The following is a 25,331-nucleotide window of genomic DNA, read 5'->3' as shown; positions in this document are numbered from 1 at the left end:
CATCCAACCTCCACCTGCACCCGACCCACATCCAACCTCCACCTGCGCCCGACCCACATCCAACCTACCCACATCCAACCTCCACCTGTGCCCGACTCACATCCAACCTCCACCTGCGCCCGATTTACATTCATCCTCCACCCGACTCACATCCAACCTCCACCCGACCCACATCCAACCTCCACCCGACCCACATCCAACCTCCACCCGACCCACATCCAACCTCCACCCGACCCACATCCAACCTCCACCCGACCCACATCCAACCTCCACCCGACCCACATCCAACCTCCACCTGCTCCCGACCCACATCCAACCTCCACCCGACCCACATCCAACCTCCACCTGCGCCCGACCCACATCCAACCTCCACCTGCTCCCGACCCACATCCAATCTCCACCCGACCCACATCCAACCTCCACCCGACCCACATCCAACCTCCACCCGACCCACATCCAACCTCCACCCGTCTCACATCCATCCTCTACCCGACTCACATCCAACCTCCATCCGACCCACATCCAACCTCCACCTGCTCCCGACCCACATCCAACCTCCACCCGACCCACATCCAACCTCCACCCGACCCACATCCAACCTCCACCCGACCCACATCCAACCTCCACCCGACCCACATCCAACCTCCACCCGACCCACATCCAACCTCCACCCGACCCACATCCAACCTCCACCCGACTCACATCCAACCTCCACCCGACTCACATCCAACCTCCACCCGACTCACATCCAACCTCCACCCGACCCACATCCAACCTCCACCCGACCCACATCCAACCTCCACCCGACCCACATCCAACCTCCACCCGACCCACATCCAACCTCCACCTGCTCCCGACCCACATCCAACCTCCACCCGACCCACATCCAACCTCCACCTGCGCCCGACCCACATCCAACCTCCACCTGCTCCCGACCCACATCCAATCTCCACCCGACCCACATCCAACCTCCACCCGACCCACATCCAACCTCCACCCGACCCACATCCAACCTCCACCCGTCTCACATCCATCCTCTACCCGACTCACATCCAACCTCCATCCGACCCACATCCAACCTCCACCTGCTCCCGACCCACATCCAACCTCCACCCGACCCACATCCAACCTCCACCCGACCCACATCCAACCTCCACCCGACCCACATCCAACCTCCACCCGACCCACATCCAACCTCCACCCGACCCACATCCAACCTCCACCCGACCCACATCCAACCTCCACCCGACCCACATCCAACCTCCACCCGACCCACATCCAACCTCCACCCGACTCACATCCAACCTCCACCCGACTCACATCCAACCTCCACCCGACTCACATCCAACCTCCACCCGACTCACATCCAACCTCCACCCGACTCACATCCAACCTCCACCCGACTCACATCCAACCTCCACCCGACCCACATCCAACCACCACCCGACCCACGTCCAACCACCACCCGACCCACATCCAACCTCCACCCGACCCACATCCAACCTCCACCCGACCCACATCCAACCTCCACCTGTGCCCAAAGACAATTATCTCTGGCTCTGGTCCCACTGCCAGTGCAAGAAGCACATAGAGTAATGTTAGATGACAGCTTCCTGCCCTTCACAAAGCCCGTCCGATCTCCCCCACAACCTCTGGGCTCCAACCTTAATGCTAAAACATTAGCAAGAAGTTTTACATCCACATCTAGAATAGGAGGTCAGATATAGGTTGCGAGGCAGTAAGTTTAAAACTGAGATAAGGCGGAACTACTTCTCGCAGAGGATGGTGAATTTGTGGAACTCGCTGGTGGAGTCCGAATCATTAAATGTTTTCAATAAGGAGAAAGATATATTTAAACAGATTAAAGGGATATGGGGAACTGGCAGGGAGGTGTATTTGAAACCAGGAAGAGGTCAGCCATGATCTGATTGAATGACGGAGCAGGCTCGAAGGATTGAATTGCCTACCTCTGCTCCTAATTCCTATGTACCTACGTATTAAGCAGATAAATCAGCCGGTACGACCCTCCATGGAGTTCTTAGCCTCCTTCAGAAGGGAAATAGAAATCAGCCTCAACATCTCCGAAAGGGAACGTTGTGCCAACGAATCATTAAACATCCCCAACACCAATGGGGCCAACTGACCCACAAACTTCTTATAAAATTCCACTGAAAACCAGTACGGTCCCAGCACCTTCCCAGCCTGCATCTTCCCCAGAGCCTTGCGCATCTTCTCCAATCCCAAGGGTGCCTTCAATTCCTCCCTCAACTCTTCCACAACCTAAGGAAACTCCAACCCCTCCAAAAACCTCAACATCCTCTGCTCTTTCTCCGGCAGTTCCGACTTATAAAGCCTCTCATAGAATGACCGGAATACCTCATTGACTTTTTCAGGGGCAGACACCAATCCCCCCCACCCCCGGCTCCCACACCTGCACAATTCCTCTAGTAGCTTCTTACTGCCTTGACTGCTGGACAAAAAGGTGGCTCGCCTTCTCCCCATACTCGTTTACTGCCCCCTTTACCAGTCGCAGCTGACATACCTCCCGGCCCCATGGACAACAGGTTAATCCGCATTTGCAACTTCTTCCTGCATGTCCAAAGCTCTGACGTGAGATCACTCGCATACTCCCATCGACAACCAAATTCTCATCGACCTGATCCTGGCACTCCTGCCTTGCACTAGATGATCTCCCCAATGTTCACTGCCTTCAACACCTCCCACAACATGCAGGTGGTTGGATGTGGGTGGGGCGCAGGTGGAGGTTGGATGTGGGCCCGGAGCAGGTGGAGGTTGGATGTAGGTTGGGTGGAAGTTGGATGTGGGTCGGGAGCAGGTGGAGGTTGGATGTGGGTCGGGAGCAGGTGGAGGTTGAATATGGGTCGGGAGCAGGTGCAGGTTGGATATGGGTCGGGAGTAGGTGGAGGTTGGATGTGGGTCGGGTGGAGGATGGATGTGGGTCGGGAGCAGGTGGAGGTTGGATGTGGGTCGGGCGCAGGTGGAGGTTGGATGTGGGTCGGGCGCAGGTGGAGGTTGGATGTGGGTCGGGCGCAGGTGGAGGTTGGATGTGGGTCCGGCGCAGGTGGAGGTTGGATGTGGGTCGGGTGGAGGTTGGATGTGGGTCGGGAGCAGGTGGAGGTTGGATGTGGGTCGGGCGCAGGTGGAGGTTGGATGTGGGTCGGGCGCGGGTGGAGGTTGGATGTGGGTCGGGAGCGGGTGGAGGTTGGATGCGGGTCGGGCGCGGGTGGAGGTTGGATGCGGGTCGGGCGCGGGTGGAGGTTGGATGCGGGTCGGGAGCGGGTGGAGGTTGGATGTGAGTCGGGAGTAGGTGGAGGTTGGATGTGGGTCGGGCGCGGGTGGAGGTTGGATGTGGGCCGGGAGCGGGTGGAGGTTGGATGTGGGTCGGGCGCAGGTGGAGGTTGGATGTGGGTCGGGAGCAGGTGGAGGTTGGATGTGGGTCGGGAGCAGGTGGAGGTTGGCTGTGGGTCGGGAGCAGGTGGAGGTTGGATGTGGGTCGGGCGCGGGTGTAGGTTGGATGTGGGTTGGGAGCAGGTGGAGGTTGGATGCGGGTCGGGCGCAGGTGGAGGTTGGATGCGGGTCGGGCGCGGGTGGAGGTTGGATGCGGGTCGGGCGCGGGTGGAGGTTGGATGTGGGTCGGGAGCAGGTGGAGGTTGGATGTGGGTCGGGAGCAGGTGGAGGTTGGATGTGGGTCAGGCGCAGGTGGAGATTGGATGTGGGTCGGGAGCAGGTGGAGGTTGGTTGTGGGTCGGGAGCAGGTGGAGGTTGGATGTGGGTCGGGGTCGGGTGGAGGTTGGATGTGGGTCCGGTGGAGGTTGGATGTGGGTCGGGAGCAGGTGGAGGTTGGTTGTGGGTCGGGAGCAGGTGGAGGTTGGATGTGGGTCGGGTGGAGGTTGGATGTGGGTCGGGAGCAGGTGGAGGTTGGATGTGGGTCGGGAGCAGGTGGAGGTTGGATGTGGGTCGGGTGGAGGTTGGATGTAGGTCGGGAGCAGGTGGAGGTTGGATGTGGGTCGGGAGCAGGTGGAGGTTGGATGTGGGTCGGGAGCAGGTGGAGGTTGGATGTGGGTCGGGCACAGGTGGAGGTTGAATGTGGGTTGGGTGGAGGTTGGATGTAGGTTGGCTGGAAGTTGGATGTGGGTCGGGAGCAGGTGGAAGTTGGATGTGGGTCGGGCGCAGGTGGAGGTTGGATGTGGGTCGGGAGCAGGTGGAGGTTGGATGTGGGTCGGGAGCAGGTGGAGGTTGGATGTGGGTCGGGTGGAGGATGGATGTGGGTCGGGAGCAGGTGGAGGTTGGATGTGGGTCGGGAGCAGGTGGAGGTTGGATGTGGGTCGGGCGCAGGTGGAGGTTGGATGTGGGTCGGGAGCAGGTGGAGGTTGGATGTGGGTCGGGTGGAGGTTGGATGTGGGTAGGGTTCGGGTGGAGGTTGGATGTGGGTCGGGAGCAGGTGGAGGTTGGATGTGGGTCGGGAGCAGGTGGAGGTTGGATGTGGGTCGGGTGGAGGTTGGATGTGGGTCGGGAGCAGGTGGAGGTTGGATGTGGGTCGGGAGCAGGTGGAGGTTGGATGTGGGTCGGGAGCAGGTGGAGGATGGATGTGGGTCGGGAGCAGGTGGAGGTTGGATGTGGGTCGGGAGCAGGTGGAGGTTGGATGTGGGTCGGGCGCAGGTGGAGGGTGGATAAGGGCCGGGAGCGGGTGGAGGTTGGATGTGGGCCGGGAGCAGGTGGAGGTTGGATGTGGGTCGGGAGCAGGTGGAGGTTGGATGTGGGTCGGGAGCAGGTGGAGGTTGGATGTGGGTCGGGAGCAGGTGGAGGTTGGATGTGGGTCGGGTGGAGGTTGGATGTGGGTCGGGTGGAGGTTGGATGTGGGTCGGGTTCGGGTGGAGGTTGGATGTGGGTCGGGAGCAGGTGGAGGTTGGATGTGGGTCGGGAGCAGGTGGAGGTTGGATGTGGGTCGGGTGGAGGATGGATGTGGGTCGGGAGCAGGTGGAGGTTGGATGTGGGTCGGGAGCAGGTGGAGGTTGGATGTGGGTCGGGAGCAGGTGGAGGTTGGATGTGGGTCGGGCGCAGGTGGAGGTTGGATGTGGGTCGGGCGCAGGTGGAGGTTGGATGTGGGTCGGGAGCAGGTGGAGGTTGGATGTGGGTCGGGTGGAGGTTGGATGTGGGTCGGGGTCGGGTGGAGGTTGGGTGTGGGTCGGGTGGAGGTTGGATGTGGGTCGGGAGCAGGTGGAGGTTGGATGTGGGTCGGGAGCAGGTGGAGGTCGGATGTGGGTCGGGAGCGGGTGGAGGTTGGATGTGGGTCGGGGTCGGGTGGAGGTTGGATGTGGGTCGGGGTCGGGTGGAGGTTGGGTGTGGGTCGGGTTCGGGTGGAGGTTGGATGTGGGTCGGGTGGAGGTTGGATGTGGGTCGGGAGTAGGTGGAGGTTGGATGTGGGTCGGGTGGAGGTTGGATGTGGGTCGGGAGCAGATGGAGGTTGGATGTGGGTCGGGAGCAGGTGGAGGTTGGATGTGGGTCGGGAGCAGGTGGAGGTTGGATGTGGGTCGGGAGCAGGTGGAGGTTGGATGTGGGTCGGGTGGAGGTTGGATGAGGGTCGGGAGCAGGTGGAGGTTGGATGTGGGTCGGGTGGAGGTTGGATGTGGGTCGGGAGCAGGTGGAGGTTGGACGTGGGTCGGGAGCAGGTGGAGGTTGGATGTGGGTCGTGTGGAGGTTGGATGTGGGTCGGGAGCAGGTGGAGGTTGGATGTGGGTCGGGTGGAGGTTGGATGTGGGTCGGGCGCAGGTGGAGGTTGGATGTGGGTCGGGAGCGGGTGGAGGTTGGATGTGGGTCGGGTTCGGGTGGAGGTTGGATGTGGGTCGGGAGCAGGTGGAGGTTGGATGTGGGTCGGGGTCGGGTGGAGGTTGGATGTGGGTCGGGGTCGGGTGGAGGTTGGATGTGGGTCGGGAGCAGGTGGAGGTTGGATGTGGGTCGGGGTCGGGTGGAGGTTGGATGTGGGTCGGGAGCAGGTGGAGGTTGGATGTGGGTCGGGAGCAGGTGGAGGTTGGATGTGGGTCGGGAGCAGGTGGAGGTTGGATGTGGGTCGGGGTCGGGTGGAGGTTGGATGTGGGTCGGGCGCAGGTGGAGGTTGGATGTGGGTCGGGAGCAGGTGGAGGTTGGATGTGGGTCGGGAGCAGGTGGAGGTTGGATGTGGGTCGGGAGCAGGTGGAGGTTGGATGTGGGTTGGGTTCGGGTGGAGGTTGGATGTGGGTCGGGTTCGGGTGGAGGTTGGATGTGGGTCGGGAGCAGGTGGAGGTTGGATGTGGGTCGGGGTCGGGTGGAGGTTGGATGTGGGTCGGGAGCAGGTGGAGGTTGGATGTGGGTCGGGGTCGGGTGGAGGTTGAATGTGGGTCGGGAGCAGGTGGAGGTTGGATGTGGGTCGGGAGCAGGTGGAGGTTGGATGTGGGCCGGGAGCAGGTGGAGGTTGGATGTGGGTCGGGGTCGGGTGGAGGTTGGATGTGGGTCGGGTGGAGGTTGGATGTGGGTCGGGGTCGGGTGGAGGTTGGATGTGGGTCGGGAGCAGGTGGAGGTTGGATGTGGGTCGGGAGCAGGTGGAGGTTGGATGTGGGTCGGGCGCGGGTGGTGGTTGGATGTGGGTCGGGAGCGGGTGGAGGTTGGATGTGGGTCGGGTTCGGGTGGAGGTTGGATGTGGGTCGGGAGCAGGTGGAGGTTGGATGTGGGTCGGGGTCGGGTGGAGGTTGGATGTGGGTCGGGGTCGGGTGGAGGTTGGATGTGGGTCGGGGTCGGGTGGAGGTTGGATGTGGGTCGGGGTCGGGTGGAGGTTGGATGTGGGTCGGGAGCAGGTGGAGGTTGGATGTGGGTCGGGTTCGGGTGGAGGTTGGATGTGGGTCGGGAGCAGGTGGAGGTTGGATGTGGGTCGGGGTCGGGTGGAGGTTGGATGTGGGTCGGGAGCAGGTGGAGGTTGGATGTGGGTCGGGGTCGGGTGGAGGTTGGATGTGGGTCGGGAGCAGGTGGAGGTTGGATGTGGGTCGGGAGCAGGTGGAGGTTGGATGTGGGCCGGGAGCAGGTGGAGGTTGGATGTGGGTCGGGAGCAGGTGGAGGTTGGATGTGGGTCGGGTGGAGGTTGGATGTGGGTCGGGAGCAGATGGAGGTTGGATGTGGGTCGGGAGCAGGTGGAGGTTGGATGTGGGTCGGGAGCAGGTGGAGGTTGGATGTGGGTCGGGAGCAGGTGGAGGTTGGATGTGGGTCGGGTGGAGGTTGGATGAGGGTCGGGAGCAGGTGGAGGTTGGATGTGGGTCGGGTGGAGGTTGGATGTGGGTCGGGAGCAGGTGGAGGTTGGACGTGGGTCGGGAGCAGGTGGAGGTTGGATGTGGGTCGTGTGGAGGTTGGATGTGGGTCGGGAGCAGGTGGAGGTTGGATGTGGGTCGGGAGCGGGTGGAGGTTGGATGTGGGTCGGGCGCAGGTGGAGGTTGGATGTGGGTCGGGAGCGGGTGGAGGTTGGATGTGGGTCGGGTTCGGGTGGAGGTTGGATGTGGGTCGGGAGCAGGTGGAGGTTGGATGTGGGTCGGGGTCGGGTGGAGGTTGGATGTGGGTCGGGGTCGGGTGGAGGTTGGATGTGGGTCGGGAGCAGGTGGAGGTTGGATGTGGGTCGGGGTCGGGTGGAGGTTGGATGTGGGTCGGGAGCAGGTGGAGGTTGGATGTGGGTCGGGAGCAGGTGGAGGTTGGATGTGGGTCGGGAGCAGGTGGAGGTTGGATGTGGGTCGGGGTCGGGTGGAGGTTGGATGTGGGTCGGGCGCAGGTGGAGGTTGGATGTGGGTCGGGAGCAGGTGGAGGTTGGATGTGGGTCGGGAGCAGGTGGAGGTTGGATGTGGGTCGGGAGCAGGTGGAGGTTGGATGTGGGTTGGGTTCGGGTGGAGGTTGGATGTGGGTCGGGTTCGGGTGGAGGTTGGATGTGGGTCGGGAGCAGGTGGAGGTTGGATGTGGGTCGGGGTCGGGTGGAGGTTGGATGTGGGTCGGGAGCAGGTGGAGGTTGGATGTGGGTCGGGGTCGGGTGGAGGTTGAATGTGGGTCGGGAGCAGGTGGAGGTTGGATGTGGGTCGGGAGCAGGTGGAGGTTGGATGTGGGCCGGGAGCAGGTGGAGGTTGGATGTGGGTCGGGGTCGGGTGGAGGTTGGATGTGGGTCGGGTGGAGGTTGGATGTGGGTCGGGGTCGGGTGGAGGTTGGATGTGGGTCGGGAGCAGGTGGAGGTTGGATGTGGGTCGGGAGCAGGTGGAGGTTGGATGTGGGTCGGGCGCGGGTGGTGGTTGGATGTGGGTCGGGAGCGGGTGGAGGTTGGATGTGGGTCGGGTTCGGGTGGAGGTTGGATGTGGGTCGGGAGCAGGTGGAGGTTGGATGTGGGTCGGGGTCGGGTGGAGGTTGGATGTGGGTCGGGGTCGGGTGGAGGTTGGATGTGGGTCGGGGTCGGGTGGAGGTTGGATGTGGGTCGGGAGCAGGTGGAGGTTGGATGTGGGTCGGGTTCGGGTGGAGGTTGGATGTGGGTCGGGAGCAGGTGGAGGTTGGATGTGGGTCGGAGTCGGGTGGAGGTTGGATGTGGGTCGGGAGCAGGTGGAGGTTGGATGTGGGTCGGGGTCGGGTGGAGGTTGGATGTGGGTCGGGATCAGGTGGAGGTTGGATGTGGGTCGGGAGCAGGTGGAGGTTGGATGTGGGCCGGGAGCAGGTGGAGGTTGGATGTGGGTCGGGAGCAGGTGGAGGTTGGATGTGGGTCGGGTGGAGGTTGGATGTGGGTCGGGTTCGGGTGGAGGTTGGATGTGGGTCGGGGTCGGGTGGAGGTTGGATGTGGGTCGGGAGCAGGTGGAGGTTGGATGTGGGTTGGGTTCGGGTGGAGGTTGGATGTGGGTCGGGGTCGGGTGGAGGTTGGATGTGGGTCGGGAGCAGGTGGAGGTTGGATGTGGGTTGGGTTCGGGTGGAGGTTGGATGTGGGTCGGGGTCGGGTGGAGGTTGGATGTGGGTCGGGAGCAGGTGGAGGTTGGATGTGGGTTGGGTTCGGGTGGAGGTTGGATGTGGGTCGGGTTCGGGTGGAGGTTGGATGTGGGTCGGGAGCAGGTGGAGGTTGGATGTGGGTCGGGAGTAGGTGGAGGTTGGATGTGGGTCGGGAGCAGGTGGAGGTTGGATGTGGGTCGGGAGCAGGTGGAGGTTGGATGTGGGCCGGGAGCAGGTGGAGGTTGGATGTGGGTCGGGGTCGGGTGGAGGTTGGATGTGGGTCGGGTGGAGGTTGGATGTGGGTCGGGGTCGGGTGGAGGTTGGATGTGGGTCGGGAGCAGGTGGAGGTTGGATGTGGGTCGGGAGCAGGTGGAGGTTGGATGTGGGTTGGGTTCGGGTGGAGGTTGGATGTGGGTCGGGGTCGGGTGGAGGTTGGATGTGGGTCGGGAGCAGGTGGAAGTTGGATGTGAGTCGGGAGCAGGTGGAGGTTGGATGTGGGTCGGGAGCAGGTGGAGGTTGGATGTGGGTCGGGAGCAGGTGGAGGTTGGATGTGGGTCGGGAGCGGGTGGAGGTTGGATGTGGGTTGGGTTCGGGTGGAGGTTGGATGTGGGTCGGGTTCGGGTGGAGGTTGGATGTGGGTCGGGTGGAGGTTGGATGTGGGTCGGGAGCAGGTGGAGGTTGGATGTGGGTCGGGGTCGGGTGGAGGTTGGATGTGGGTCGGGAGCAGGTGGAGGTTGGATGTGGGTCGGGTGGAGGTTGGATGTGGGTCGGGTGGAGGTTGGATGTGGGTCGGGGTCGGGTGGAGGTTGGATGTGCGTCGGGTGGAGGTTGGATGTGGGTCGGGAGCAGGTGGAGGTTGGATGTGGGTCGGGAGCAGGTGGAGGTTGGATGTGGGTCGGGGTCGGGTGGAGGTTGGATGTGGGTCGGGAGCAGGTGGAGGTTGGATGTGGGTCGGGGTCGGGTGGAGGTTGGATGTGGGTCGGGAGCAGGTGGAGGTTGGATGTGGGTCGGGTGGAGGTTGGATGTGGGTCGGGAGCAGGTGGAGGTTGGATGTGGGTCGGGTGGAGGTTGGATGTGGGTCGGGAGCAGGTGGAGGTTGGATGTGGGTCGGGTGAGGATTGTTGAGATGTTTGAAAGCATTGGAAGTGCAGCGGCCGCTGAGTATGTGGCGAGTATGCTGGAGAGGTTGATGGGGGAGGGAGCCTTTGACCGGCCTCTCGATGTGGAGCGACCGCACAGGGCTCTGAGGAGGAGGCATCAGGTGGGCGAGCCACCGAGGGCAATGGTGGTACAGCTGCATCACTTTTTGGATAAGGAAAAGATCCTACGATTGGCAAGGCAGACTAAGAAATGTACCTGGGAAGTGAGTGAGCTGCGGGTCTACCAGGACCTGGGTGTGGAGCTGGCGAAACGGAGGACCCGGTTCAACTGAATAAAGACTGCCCTCTTTAAGAAGGGGGTGAAGTTTGGAGCTTTATACCCGGCTTGCGTGTGGGTGACATTCCGGAAACGGGAGCGCTATTTTGACATGCCAGAGGAGGAGAGGGACAATGGACTGGGAGGAGGTTGAGGACTGAACTTGGGAGGAAATTTGTGTTCTTTGTAAAATGCATGGGTTGGGTAACTTGGGGCAAGTCTTAGTGGAGAAGCAGTGATGTTGAGTGTGCTTTTTGTTACTCTTGGTGTGTTGGTGGTTGGGAGGGAAGAGGAGTTGGAGGCCTTGGGCAGGGCCACCATTCTAGCTGGGTGGACTAGTTAACTGGAGTGAAGTGGGGTTGTTGGGGGATGGGGTTGGTTTGTTATTTGCAGATCGGGGGGGTGGGGGTTGTTGAAAAGGGTGCAGTTGGCATGGCGCAGTTGGGAAGGGATCGATGGCCTCGGACAGCTGAGGGCCTGGAGGTGCATGAGATGCGGGCGGGGGGGTGCTGGCTCAAAAAGGGGTATGACTGATCGGCAGGGGAAGGGGACGGGGAGCCCCCCCGACCTGGCTGGTCACGTGGAATGTGAAGGGGCCGAATGGGCCAGTTAAACGGTCGTGTGTGTTAACGCAACGGAGGAGTCTGAAGACGGACATGGTGCTTTTGTAGGAGACACAGCTGAAGCTGGGGGATCAGATGAGGCTGAGAAAGGGATGGGTGGGGCAGGTGTTTCATTCAGGGCTGGATATGAAGACGAGGGGTGGTGATGTTGTTGGTCAATAAGAGGGCGGCATTCGAGGTGGGGATCATTGTGGCCGATCCGGGGGCAGTTATATGATGGTCAGTGGGAAGTTGGAGGGGATGCCGGTGATCCTGGTAAACGTTTATGCCCCGAATTGGGTTGATGTGGATTTTATGAGGCATGTGTTGGGGAAGATTCCAGACTTGGACTCCCATCGGTTGATTATGGGGGGTGATTTCAATACGGTTCTGGATCCAAGTTTAGACCGGTCGAGTCCCAAGTCGTCGAGAGTGTCGGCAGAGGCGAGAGAGCTGGGGGGGTTCATGGAACGCATGGGGGTTGGACCCGTGGAGGTTTGGGAGGCCGAGTTTGGAGTTGCGAGGCAAAGGAGTTTTCATACTTCTCCCATGTGCACTGGGTGTACTCCTTGATTGACTTTTTTGTGATGGACAAGACGCTGTTGGTGGGGATGGCTGACTCGGAGTATTCAGTGATTGTGGTTTCCGACCACGCGCAGCACTGGGTGAATTTGTGGGTGGTTCAGGGGGAGATCCACCGCAGTGGAGGCTAGACGTGAAGATGCTGGTGGATGAGGAGGTGTGTGAGCGGGTGAGGGCTGCCATTCAGGGCTATGTGGAGTTGGACGACACGGGGAAGGTCACAGCCGCCACGTTGTGGGAGGCACTCAAGGCTGTAGTAAGAGCGGAGTTTATTTTGATTCGGGCGCACAGGGAGGTGGAGGTGTGGGAGGAGAGGGCGAGGCTGGTAGATGGGATTCTGAGGGTAGACAGGAGGTATTCTGAGGCACTGGAGGCGGGGTTCCTGAAGGAGTTTGGGTTAATCTCTACGAGGAAAGTGGTGGGACAGTTGCGGAAGGCCAGAGGGGCAGTGTATGAGTATGGGGACAAGGCAAGCAGGATGTTGGCCCATCAGTTGAGGAAGCAGACTGCAGTGATGGAGATTGGCAGAGTGAGGGATGATAAGGATAAAGTGGTGATGGACCTGGAGGCGGCGAACAGGGTATTTGAGGCCTTTTAGATGAGGCTGAATGAGTTGGCGCCCCCGACCAGGGAGGAGGGGATGCAGCAGTTCTTGGATGGGTTGGAGATTCCTAAGGTGGAGGAGTGGCTGTTTCAGGGCCTGGGAGCCCCGATTGGGTTGAGGGAGGTAATAGATGGTATGGGGGCGATGCAAGCATAGATTCATAGATAGATTCATAGAAGGAGGCCATCCAGCCCATTGAGTCTGCACCGGCTCTTGGAAAGAGCACCCTACCAAAGGTCCACACCTCCACCCTATCCCCATAACCCCACCCAACATTAAGGGCAATTTTGGACACTAAGGGCAATTTATCATGGCCAATCCACCTAACCTGCACATCTTCGGACTGTGGGAGGAAACCGGAGCACCCGGAGGAAACCCGCGCACACATGGGGAAGACGTGCAGATTCCGCACAGACAGTGACCCAAGCCGGAATTGAACCTGGGACCCTGGAGCTGTGAAGCAATTATGCTATCCACAATGCTACCGTGCTGCCCTATAGGGAGGACCCCGGTTCCCGGTAGTTTTTTTCCTCTAAATTTAGAGTATCCAATTATTTTTTTTCCCAATTAAGGGGTAATTTAGCATGGCCAATCCACCTAACCTGCAGAACTTTGGCTGGTGGGAAAACCCATGCAGACACAGGGAGAATGTCCGGAGCACAGTGGCACAAGTGGATAGCACTGAGGATTCACAGCGCCAGGGTCACTGTCTGTGCGGAGTCTGCACGGGTTTCCTCCGGGTGCTCCGGTTTCCTCCCACAGTCCAAAGACGTGCAGGTTAGGTGCATTGGCCATGATAGATTGCCCTCCGTGTCCAAAGAAAAAAAAGATTAGGGGGGGTTATTGGGATATGGGGATAGGGTGGAAGTGAGGGTTTAACTGGGTCGGTGCAGACTCGATGGGCCGAATGGCCTCCTTCTGCACTGTATGTTCTATGTTCTAATGTGCAAACCCCACACGGACAGGGGCCGGGATTTGAACCCAGGTCCTCAGCGCTGTAGGCAGCGTGCTAACCACTGTGCCACTGAACCCCACCCCCGTAGAGTTTTATACAAAGTTTGGGGCGGAGCTGGGGCCACTGCTGGTAACGGCTTATAATGTGTATAACTTGTTATATATCTCGGGGAGTATTATGGAGATTTTGGGGGATTTTGGCTGGTTTCCGGGATATAAATTGAACATGAGAAAGAATGAGGTGATCCTGATTAATGTCAGAGGGCCGGAAAGGAGACTAGGGGAGTTGCCGTTTAGGGTGGTTGGGATGAACTTCAGGTATCTGCGTATCCAGCTGGCGCGGGAGCTGGGTCCAGTTGCATAAACTGAACTTGGCTCGATTGGTGGAGGGGATGAAGGTGGATTTTAAGAGGTGGAATGGTCTGCCGCTGTCACTGGCAGGGCGGGTGCTGCCGCTGTCACTGGCAGGGCGGGTGCTGCCGCTGTCAGGGCGGGTGCTGCTGCTGCCGCTGGCAGGGCGGGTGCTGCCGCTGGCAGGGTGGGTGCTGCCGCTGTCACTGGCAGGGCGGGTGCTGCCGCTGGCAGGGCGGGTGCTGCCGCTGGCAGGGCGGGTGCTGCCGCTGTCACTGTCAGGGCGGGTGCTCTCGCTGTCGCTGGCAGGGTGGGTGCTCTCGCTGGCAGGGGCTGCCGCTGTCGCTGTCAGGGCGGGTGCTGTCACTGGCAGGGCGGGTGCTGTCACTGGCAGGGCGGGTGCTGTCACTGGCAGGGGCTGCCGCTGTCGCTGTCAGGGCGGGTGCTGCCGCTGTCAGGGCGGGTGCTCTTGCTCTCGCTGGCAGGGCGGGTGCTGCCGCTGTCGCTGGCAGGGCGGGTGCTGCCGCTGTCGCTGGCAGGGCGGGTGCTGCGGCTGGCAGGGCGGGTGCTCTTGCTGTCGCTGGCAGGGCGGGTGCTGCTGCTGTCGCTGGCAGGGCGGGTGCTGCCGCTGTCACTGGCAGGGCGGGTGCAGACAGTGAAAATGATGGAGCTGCCGAGGTTTCTGTTTGTGTTTCAGAACCTCCCTATCTTTGTCCCAAGTCGTTCTTTACGAAAGTCAACGGGCTCTTTTCCAGGTTTGTGGGGGCGGGGAAGGTCCCCCGGGTGCGGTGGGCTTTTTATAAAACGGGGGCGAGGAGGAAGGATGTGGTTGGCGTTGCCGAATATGATAAATTATTACTGGGCGGCGAATATTGCGATTGTGAGAAAGTGTGTTGTGGAGGAGGGATTGGCTTGGGAGTGGGTGGAGGCGGCGTTGTGTAGGGGAACAAGTTTGAGGACTTTGCTGCTGGCCATTCTCGCCGGCCAAGTACTCCGCCCAGTGGTGATGTCAGCCACAAGACTGTGGGGTCAGTAGAGGCAGCATTTGGAGCGAGAGGCTGCATCAGTATGGGGGCCGATCTGTGACAATCATAGGTTTGGGCCGGCGGTCAGGGCGGCGCAGTGGTTAGCACTGGGACTACGGCGCTGAGGACCCGGGTTCGAATCCCGCCCCTGGGTCACTGTCCATGTGGAGTTTGCACATTCTCCCCATGTCTGCGTGGGTTTCACCCCCACAACCCAAAAGATGTGCAGGTTAGGTAGATTGGCCACGTTAAATTGCCCCGTAATTGGAAAAAATAATAATAATTGGGTAGTCTAAATTTTTTTTAAAGGTTTGGGCCGGTGGGGCTGGATGCGAGGTTCAGGGGGTGGCGGCAGGAGTGGATTTTGTTTTTGTTTTTTTAATTTAAATTTAGAATACCCAGGGTTGTGGGGCAGACACGGGGAGAATGTGCAAACTCCACAGTGTGTTGCAGGACAAGTTGCTGTTGAAGGACGAAACACTGGAGGGGAAAGTATCTATAAGGAATTGACAGAGTAGCACGGAGCCCCAGTGGGAGATATTAAGCAGAAGTGTGTAGAGGAGCTGGGAGAGGAGGGGGGGGCTGGGACATGGGTGAGGCCTTGCCTCCGCCCATGGGGGTGAACGCATCCATTTTAAGGTGGTGCATAGTGCTCATATGACGGTGGCGAGGATGAGTAAATTCTTTGCGGAGGTAGAGGATTGGTGTTGGCGGTGTGTGGGAGGGGCCCGCGAATCACGTCCACATGTTCTGGGCGTGTCCAAGACTGAATGGCTCTGGCATGGCTTTTCGGACATGATGTCCAAGGTGTTGGGTACGGGATGGTTCCACGTCCGATGTTGCAATATTTGGGGTGTTGGAAGACCCGGGAGTCCAGACGGTGAAAGAGGCAGACTTCTTGGTCTTTGCCTCCCTGATAGCCCAGGGATGGATTTTGCTGGGGGTTGCGGGACTTGGAGCCGCCAAACATGGGGGTCTGGGTGAGTGACCTGGCAGAATTCCTGAGGCCGGAGAAGGTCAAGTTCACGCTGCGGTGGTCGGTCGAGGGGTTCACCCAGAGGTGGAAACCGTTCATCGATTTCTTTAAGAAGGATTGAGGGGTCAGCAAGCGGGTGGTGTGGTGGTGGGGGTTTAGTAAGGGGATTAAAATGGTGTAGGGCGGGACGCGGCGGGGTGCTGGTGTCAGGAAGGTGGGAGGATCGTGGTTATTTATTGAGTTGATGTGTTCTTTTGCTATTTTGTGCATATATGTGAAAATGTTTTGAATAATTTTTTTTTTTTTTTTTAAAAGAACGGAGCTCAGAATGACTGCCCATGCTATCAAGGCAGCATTTGATCAACTATGGCATCAAGGAGCCCTAGCAAAACTGGCACATACCTGACACAACTGAAGATGTTGTGGTTGGAGGTCAATCATCTCCTGGGACATAAATGCAGGTGCTCCTCAGGGAGGTGTTCTCGGTCCAACTATCTTAGCTGCTTCCATCAATAGCCTTCCCTCCATCGTAAGATCAGAACTGGGGATATTAGCTGATGATTGTACAATGTTCAGCACCATTTGTGATTCCTCAAATACTGAAGCAGTCTGAGTCAGTATGCAGCAAGGCCTGGGCAACATTCAGTCTTGGGTTGGTAAGTGACAACTAACATTTGTGCCACACAAGGGCCAGGCAATAATCCCCTCCAACAAGAGAGAATCCAACCATCACCCCTTAACCTGCAACAGCGTTACCTTCACTGAATCAAAATCCTGGAGGTTGCCATTGACCAGAAACTGTAGCAGACCAGGCATGTAAATATTGTGGTTACAAAAGGTCAGAGGCTGGGAATTCTGCAGCAATTCAGGCTCACGGTGTTTTCTAGGGAGGCACAGTAGCTCAGTGGTTCGCACTGTTGCTTCACAGCACCAGGGACCCAGGTTCGACTCCCAGCTTGGGTCACTGTCTGCGGAGTCTGCACGTTCTCCCCGTGTCTGCGTGGATTTCCTCCGGGTGCTCCGGTTTCCTCCCACAGTCCAAAGAGGTGCAGGTTAGGTGAATTGGACATTCTGAATTCTCCCTCAGTGTACCTGAATAGGTTAGGAATGTGGCGACTCGGGGATTTTCACAGTAACTTCATACTTGTGACAATAAAAGGTTATTATTATTATGTAAGCCTCCTCGTGACACAAATAAAGATTATTACTACCTCCTGACTTTCCAAAGCCTGTCCACCAGCTACCTGGCACAAGTCAGGAATATGACTCTCCACTTAATATCGACTGAATAATAGGTAGCAGAGAGTAATGGTCAACGGGTATTTTTCAAGCTGGAGGAAGGTTTGTAGCGGGGAAGCACGGTGGTGTTGTGGTTAGCACGTCTGCCTCACGGCACCGAGGTCCCAGGTTCGATCCCGGCTCTGGGTCACTGTCCGTGTGGTGTTTGCACATTCTCCCCGTGTTTGCGTGGGTTTCACCCCCACAACCGAAAAGATGTGCAGGGTAGGTGGATTGGCCATCCTAAATTGCCCCTTAATTGGAAAAAATGAATTGGGTACTCTAAATTTATAAAAAACAAAAATAAAGGTTCGTAAAGGAGTTCCCAAGGTGTCGGTATTGGGACTCTTGCTTTTCCTGATCTATATTAATGACCTATATCTTGGGTGCACAGGGGATAATTTCAAAGTTTGTGGATGGCGCAACTAAAGTATTATAAACTGTGAAGAGGACAGTATAGAACTTGAAAAGGACATAGACAAGTTGGGGGAGTGGGAAAATAGGTTGTAGTTAAAGTTCAATGCGGAGAAGTGTGAGATGATGCATTTTGGTAGGAAGAACATGAAGAGACAATGTAAAATTATGGGATAAAGACCTAAAAGGGAGGCAGGAGCAGAGGGACCTGGGTGTATATGTGCATAGATCATTGAAGGTGGCAGGACAGGTGGAGAGAGCAGCTAATAAAGCATATAATATTTTGGGTTTCATTAATAGGGCATAGAGTAGGGCAAGGAGGTTATGCTGAACTTATACAAGACACTAGTTAGACCTCAGATGGAATATTGTGTACAGTTCTGGGTGCCACACTATAGGAAGGATGTGACTGCATTTGGAGAAAGTGCGGAAAAGGTTTACAAGAATGAGTTTTTCTCTTTTTTTAATAATCTTTATTGTCACAAGTAGGCTTACATTAAGACCCACTTACAAGAAGTTATGTGAAAAGCCCCTAGTCACCACATTCTAGCGCCTATTCAGGTTCAGAGGGAGAATTCAGAATGTCCAAATTACCTTACAGCACGTCTTTCGGTACTTGTGGGAGGAAACCGGAGCATCAGGAGGAATCCCACGCAGACCGATCCAAGCCGGGGATCGAACCTAGGACCCTGGAGCTGTGAAGCAACAGTGCTAACCACAGTGCTACCAACCCTGGAACCAGTTATGAGTATTGTTTGAGACCGTTCTCCTTGGAGAGAAGATGGCGAAGAAGAAATCTGATAGAGATGTTCAAAATGACAAGGGGACTAAACAGAGTAGATAGGGAGAAACGGTTCCCACTTGTAATAGGATTAAGAATGAGAGGACACATATTTAAAGTAATTTGCCAAAGATGCAAATATGCGAGAACAAACCTTTTCATGCAATGAGTGGTTCAGGTCTGGAATGTACTGCCTGTAAGTGTGATGGACACAAGTTCAAGCGAGGCAATCAAAAGGGCATTAGATGGTTATTTGAATAGAAACAATCTGCAGGGTGTAGGGAAAAGGCAGATTATGATTAATGTAGGAATTCCAGATATTTTACTTGGTGCAGTCAGAGCCCGAGTTAGTCTGTGCCTGCTGCAGTCACGTCTTTAAAAGAAATCCTAGTTTGACAGACTAGGTTTTGGAGCCAGAGATACAATTAAAGCTTCGTAAAAAGCTTGGTCTAAGGGAATGTTGTTTGGATTAAGGGGATTCCCTGTGGAGTTCATTTGATTTTAGATTGGTAAGATGGCGTAATTACTGGGTGGAGTCAAGGTATCAGGCATTTTGCAGAAAGCAGTGTGAGTTGGAGATGTGAGCAGAAGTCAAACATCTCAGTTCAATTAAAAGATAGATTCACAGTCAAGCAGTTCAGAAGAGTAGGAATAGAATGTGAGCTGAATCAAGCTGAAGCAACTTCTGAAGAAATACAGCCAGAGTTTCTGCATGGTTCTGACAGGATTCAGATCTTTTCTTTAAACCAGTGGCATAAGGTCTCTCTTTCTCAAAGAACATTTCTGTACAACAGGTATTCCTGATGGCTAACTGTACTTAACGGTGGATTGAGATTTGAGATGGTTTTCGTTGTGGCTTGAGTGGAAATAAAGAGAGCAGTTAAGTATTAATTAGCATTCTAATGGACAATTGTATGCTATTTTCTGGTGTGATGTTAAAGATATTTTAATACTGTGTGAGTAATGACGTGTGTTTTAATATACCGTATCCCAATTCCTTCGTGGATTCACTCCTGGACCGAGGTATCCTTTCCTCAGTCTTACAAAATTAAAATACTGGGGTTTCTGTCCAGTATTCTAACCACTGTTGGGGTCTGGTCCTGGGTTGTAAAACAGAGGAATGGCATTAAGTCATGATGCTTGTTTAGAGAACTGGTGCAGAAGTGATAAGCCAAATGGCCTCCTCATGCACTGTCACAATTGTAAGGATCCGCACGTTTAAACCTTGCATTTAAATCTTGTCCTTCCTGTGTAATTCCTTTATGTTATGCTGGCTTTCTTAATAGTTCAAACTTTTCTTTTAAAACCATGGAACCAGAGAACATCTCTAGTCTAATTGTGTACAATTCTGGTCGCCACACTACCAGAGGATATGGAGGCTTTGGAGAGGATGCAGAGGAGGTTTACTAGGATGTTGCCTGGTCTGGAGGGCGTTAGCCATGCGGAGAGGCTGAATAGACTCGGACTGTTTTCATTAGAACGTCGAAGGTCGAGGGTGACCTGATAGAGGTCTACAAGATTAGAGGGGCATGGATAGAGTGGATGGGCAGGCACTCTTTCCCAGGTGGAGGGGTCAGCCACCATGGGGCATACGCTTAAAATCCGTGGGGCAAAGTTTAGAGGAGATGTGCGAGGCAGTTTTTTTTTTTTTTTACACATAGGGTGCTGAGTGCCTGAAACACGTTGCCAGGGGAGGTTGTGGAAGCAGATGCATTGTCGTTCAAAAGTAATCTCGACAAATAGGATGCATATAGAGGGGCATGGCACAAGGAAGTGCTGAGGGTTTTGGCCACGGGTGGTATCATGACCAGTGCAGGCTTTGAGGGCAGAAGGGCCTGTTTCTGTGCTGTATTGTTCTATGTACTGAGCTATCTGGACTGATCAAAGGGCTCTCCTCAGTACAGTATGCTATTTGGCATGGTCCAGTGATGTCATTTTGATGGACTTGGCTAACCGCTAATCAACTCTTCTGAAATTCTGCGAGTTATCCAGTTCTCGTTTTTGATTGGGAGAACACTTCAGATGATTCTGGAAAGAAGGCAGACTCCATTTTTGTTTTCAGTTCTGCTTAGACTCAGGAGAAGGCAGAGACACAGATTTGGACTTCATCAGCTCTGTCTGGTGATTTAAATGCTTTCCAGCCAGCCTGTGAAAGTTTAATTTCTGATTAAAGAGCTGCAAGCAGTCCATCTAGCCAGCCTGTGTAAGTTCCACTCCTGATAGAGGCTGGAGGCTAAATCAGATTGTTCTCTCATCTGATGATTTGTGACTAAGTACCTTCCTCTTTCTGCACAACCTGTGTTGCTAACTTTTGGTTGGCTCTTAAATGTTGCCCGTTGTATCTTTACTTAATTTGCTCTGTTTCTATAACCTTTGCTCTAGAGTCGCTAGGTATCTTTATGATACCGCCACGAGGTTCAAGTTCAAGTACTGATCAATAACTCAACACACCAATTAGTAAGATTCAAATCAAAACACATTTATTATACACAGTAAATCACTACTCATGCATAAACTCTACTTTCTAGACTATTCTCTATCACTAAAAGGCCTATACTTAGCTCCGGAATTGGCCCGCCAGGTCAGGGGAACAAATGGCCTTTCGTTTGATCTGAGTCTGCAGGATTCAAAAGCTGGTATGGAATGGTAGCTAGGAGCGCCTATCTCGTAGCGTGCGTTGACTGGAGACTTACTTGTTCGATGCGGCAGCTTGGGCAGTTCACTCTCAAGGGTTGATTCACTGCTGAGTGACCCTGCCAAGAAGGACAATTTGAACTTGGGGACTCTATTTTATAGTCCCCAGGGGTTTCCCGCCCCTTTGGGCGGACCCCATACCTGGTTCCAAGTGATTGGACTATGTTCCGATCACTTGGATCGATTTCTCCAATACTGGAGTTGTTCCCTGATCGGTCCCCGAGTGTCCGTTGTCCTTCCTTTGCTTGGCTCCTGCTGGCGCCGAGGAGTCTGGCTTGGCCTTATTCACCTTACATGTTTCAATTGTACCTGGGGATCTCTCATTAGTATGCAGATGGCTGACAGTTTCAGTGCTGTCTGGGCTTTTGCAAGTTCTAATACACAGGATTTTTGCACTTGCTAGTTTTTGCCTGTGTTGGCTGAATTTCCCTGTAGTCTTTGCGGATCTCTATTTCAAGTCGGGAAGTGGCCAACCCAGGTGGCTACACCTGTGAGCTGTTGGTAAATAGCCATTTCCGTTCTGTTTAGGCAACTGTGAAGCCAGAGCCCTGAATTCTCTCTCACCTGTTGGATTCTTTCTGAAGGTTCAGGATAAAGACCTTTCGCTCTGCAGGCCAGCACCACCTGCAGACAGAGGGGCTGTTTGAAAACCCATTATAAATTCCCAAGTTGAGAACCTTAGATGTAACTCAGCGAGGCTGATAGTCCATCTGACGGACACAAGTTAGAATTGAACAGACATGAGGAGGATCTTCTGTGTGAAAGCCCAGGTCAATAAAAGCACAAGTGACTCTCCAGAGGCAATTCCAAAGCCTGTGGTTCTAATTGAAGCCACCATCTAGAAGTTCCGAACTAAGCGGTGGGTTTCAACATTTCGCATCCCGAGACGATGGCGTACTAGAAAGACTACAACCTCAGCAACAAAGATACCCACCTCTCATCCCCACTTTAATCCCCGTTATTTTGATCCTTCCCTTACCCACTGTGTCTGTCTTGTGTGTGGGTAGAAGGAGGGAATAATTAGTTTAGCAGACCATTGTTCCATTATTCCTCTTACACGTTCATCTCTTTTCTTGTTATAAATAAAGTTAGGTTTTACTTACAAATCTGGTGCCTCTATGTCATTGGAGCAGTGAAGGGTCAATTAAAAATCTCAGGAAAATAAATGAATTATTGGTTAATTCGCTTGTGTTGGGACTCCAGGGCCTGTGGGACTGTAATTGACCAGGCACGAGCCCAGGGTGTTAAAACACAATTCAGTGATTCACTTGCCTGGATTAGTACAGCTCTAACACCACCATCCAGGACAAAGCAGCCCAATTGATTGGTACTCCTTCCACCCCCACAAAAGCACAGTGGCGGTAGTGTGTACCATCTACAAGATGCACTGCAGTAACTCACCAATGCTCCTTCAACAACACCTTCCAAACCCGCAACTTCTATCATCAAGGGCAGCAGATGCGGACTTCCGGTTGCGGCAGGGATGAGCTAGCCGCACGTTTCGGCAGCTTCAGCTCCGACGGAACTTCGGGCTCTTTTAAGAGCCCCAACGTATGGACGGCCGTAAAACCCGGTGCGAGGCGCGAGGGAAGGGAGTCCCCCCCGAAAGACGGAGGGAAAAACCGGCGCCGGCGGCTGCAGCCTGAAGAATCTGCAGCCAGAAGATCAGAGAGAGAGAGGGAGTGAAACAAAATGGCGGCGGAGAAACCACAGGTGACATGGGGGCCTGAGCAGGACGAGATGGTGAGACGGTGCGTGGACCTGCTGAAGAAGGAGGTAATGACCCCGTTGTTACAGGCAATTGAGGGGCTTAAGGAGACTTTAAAGACCCAGGAGACGGAACTTCGCGTGGTGGAGCAGAAGGTGTCAGGTATTGAGGACGAGGTCCTGGGCCTGGCGGTCAAGACTCAGACGCACGAGGCACTTCATAAAAAGTGTGCTGACAGGATTGAGGCCCTTGAAAATGGAGCGCGAAGGAAGAACCTTAGGGTACTAGGTCTCCCAGAGGGTGTGGAAGGAGTGGACTGTGGAGCGTACGCAAGTAAGATGCTGAGCTCACTGATGGGTGCTGAGGCCCCTGCGGGCCCCATGGAGGTGGAGTGGGCAAATCGGATCCCGGCGAGAAGACCAAAAGCGGGAGAACCAGCGAGGGCGATAATTGTGCGATTCTACCGCCTTAAGGACAGAGAAGAGGTCCTGAGATGGGCCAAAAAGGTGCGGAGCAGCAGATGGGAGAATGCGGTGGTAAGGATCTACCAGGATTGGAGTGCGGAGGTGGCGGGAAGGAGGGCGAGCTTCAACCGAGCCAAAGAGGTTTTGCACAAAAGGAAGGTGAAGTTTGGGATGCTGCAGCCGGCAAGACTATGGGTCACGCATCAGGAGAGACATTATTATTTCGAGACGGCGGAGGAAGCATGGTCCTTCATCAATGAAGAGAAACTGGACCGGAACTGAGGGACTGATGCTGCAGGGAACTGTTATTGTTGTTATTATTGTTTTTGTTAATGGGATGGTGAAAGTTAAGCGAGAAGTAAACAGGGAAGGGGGGGGACACTGGAGAAATGTGGGCGCCGGTTAGGGGGGGAAGAGGCGGGACATAGTCAGAGAATGGGGAAGGAGAGGGGGAGGGGAAAGGGAGCTGCGCCATAAGAGGCGGGACAGGTAAAGGGATGTTCCCGCGCCAGAAAGAATAAGGCGGGAAAACAGGCGCAAGGCGGATGGGAGTTCCCTCACACCGGGGGGGGCCGAGGAGCGAGCAGGAGTAGCCGGGGTCAGTTGAAGTCAGCTGACTTACGGAAGTGATATGGGGGGAGCAATCAAGCTAGATAGGGATCTAGCGGGCGGGGGGGGGGGGGGGACAACTGGGTTGCTGCTGCGGAAATCCAAAAGCAATTAGTTCTGGAAATGATCCCCCACAGGCTCATGGCAAAAATGGCTGTCCTGCCAGCTGTTTTGACTGGACCGTGCCCAGCTGCTCCTCGCTAACAAGGGGGAGCAGCTCATAAACACAAGCACACTCCAGTCAGCACGCAGCAATGGCAGCGCAGAGACCTGCTCCACGCTTAGGGGATGCTGACCTGACCAGGCTGCTGGATGCCATGGAGGTGAGATGGGACACCCTGTTCCCCCGAGGGGGGGGGGGTGGAACGTGAGGCCTGAATGGGCCGATAAAAAGGGTCTGAGCGCTCGCGCATTTGAAAGGACTAAGGGCAGACGTGGTTATGCTCCAAGAGACGCACCTAAAGGTGGCGGACCAAGTTAGGCTAAGGAAAGGATGGGTGGGACAGGTGTTCCACTCAGGACTGGACGCAAAGAACAGAGGGGTGGCCATTTTGGTGGGGAAACGGGTAGCATTTGAAGCAAAGAACATCGTAGCAGATAGCGGAGGTAGATATGTAATGGTGAGTGGTAGGCTGGAGGGAATGGAGGTCGTGTTGGTTAATGTGTATGCCCCAAATTGGGACGATGCGGGGTTCATGAGACGGATGCTGGGGCGTATTCCGGACCTGGAGGCAGGAAATTTGATTTTAGGAGGGGACTTCAATACGGTGCTGGACCCGGGGCTAGATAGATCCAGCTCAAGGACGGGAAGAAGGCCGGCAGCGGCCAAGGTACTTAAGGGGTTTATGGACCAAATGGGGGGAGTGGATCCATGGCAATTTCTTAGACCCAGGGCTAGGGAGTATTCCTTCTTCTCCCACGTCCATAAAGTGTACTCCCGGATAGATGTTTTTGTTCTAGGAAGGTCGTTGATCTCTAGGGTGGAAGAAGCTGAATACTCAGCCATAGCGGTTTCGGATCATGCCCCACATTGGGTGGACCTGGAAGTAGGAGAGGACAGGGAGCAGAGAACACTCAGCCGATTAGATGTGGGACTGATGGCGGATGAGGGAGTGTGTGCAAGAGTGAGGGGGTGTATCGAGAGATACCTGGAGGTCAATGACGACGACGAGGTCCCTGTGGGAGTGGTTGGGAAGCACTAAAAGCGGTGGTCAGAGGAGAGCTGATTTCTATTGGGGCCCACAAAAGGAAAACAGAGGCCAAGGAAAGGGATAGATTACTGGGGGAGATTTTAAGGGTAGACAGGGAATTTGCAGAGACCCCTGAGGAGGAGCTGTACAGGGAGAGGAGACGACTCCAGACCGAGTTTGACCTTCTGACCACCAGAAAGGCGGAGGTACTGTGGAGGAAGGCACAGGGGAGGAGGTATGAATATGGGGAAAAGGCTAGTCGCCCGTTGGCACACCAACTGCGAAAGAGGGCAGCAGCGAGGGAGATAGGAGGAATTAGGGATGAAAGGGGAGACACCGTGCGAAGGGCAGGAAAGATAAATGAGGTGTTAAAGACCTTTTATGAAGAACTGTATAGGTCTCAGCCCCCAGAGGGAGAGGAGGGGATGCGGCAGTTCCTGGATCAGTTGAGGTTCCCGAAAGTGGAGGAGCAGGCGGTGGCAGGCCTGGGGCGCCGATTGAGGTGGATGAGGTTATTAAGGGACTGGGAAACATGCAAGCAGGGAAGGCCCCGGGGCCAGACGGGTTCCCGGTGGAATTCTACAGAAAATATGTGGACTTGTTGGCCTCGTTGTTGGCGAGGACGTTCAATGAGGCCAGGGAAGGGGGGGACACTACCCCCGACAATGTTGGAGGCGACGATATCGCTAATTTTGAAG

At 55.7% G+C, this 25,331-nt stretch overlaps 1 protein-coding gene across 1 annotated transcript in view; it reads right to left on the bottom strand.

Annotated features, from left to right (window-relative positions):
- aida (axin interactor, dorsalization associated) overlaps positions 1 to 25,331 on the bottom strand; it is a 132,657-nt gene that overhangs the window by 88,685 nt on the left and 18,641 nt on the right. The window lies entirely within an intron of this gene.

The sequence above is a fragment of the Scyliorhinus torazame genome, chromosome 4, assembly GCF_047496885.1.
Source record: "Scyliorhinus torazame isolate Kashiwa2021f chromosome 4, sScyTor2.1, whole genome shotgun sequence".
Lineage (NCBI taxonomy): Eukaryota > Metazoa > Chordata > Chondrichthyes > Carcharhiniformes > Scyliorhinidae > Scyliorhinus > Scyliorhinus torazame.
The sequence above is the reverse complement of the archived record's forward strand: the minus strand, read 5'-3'. Positions and strand labels throughout refer to the sequence as shown.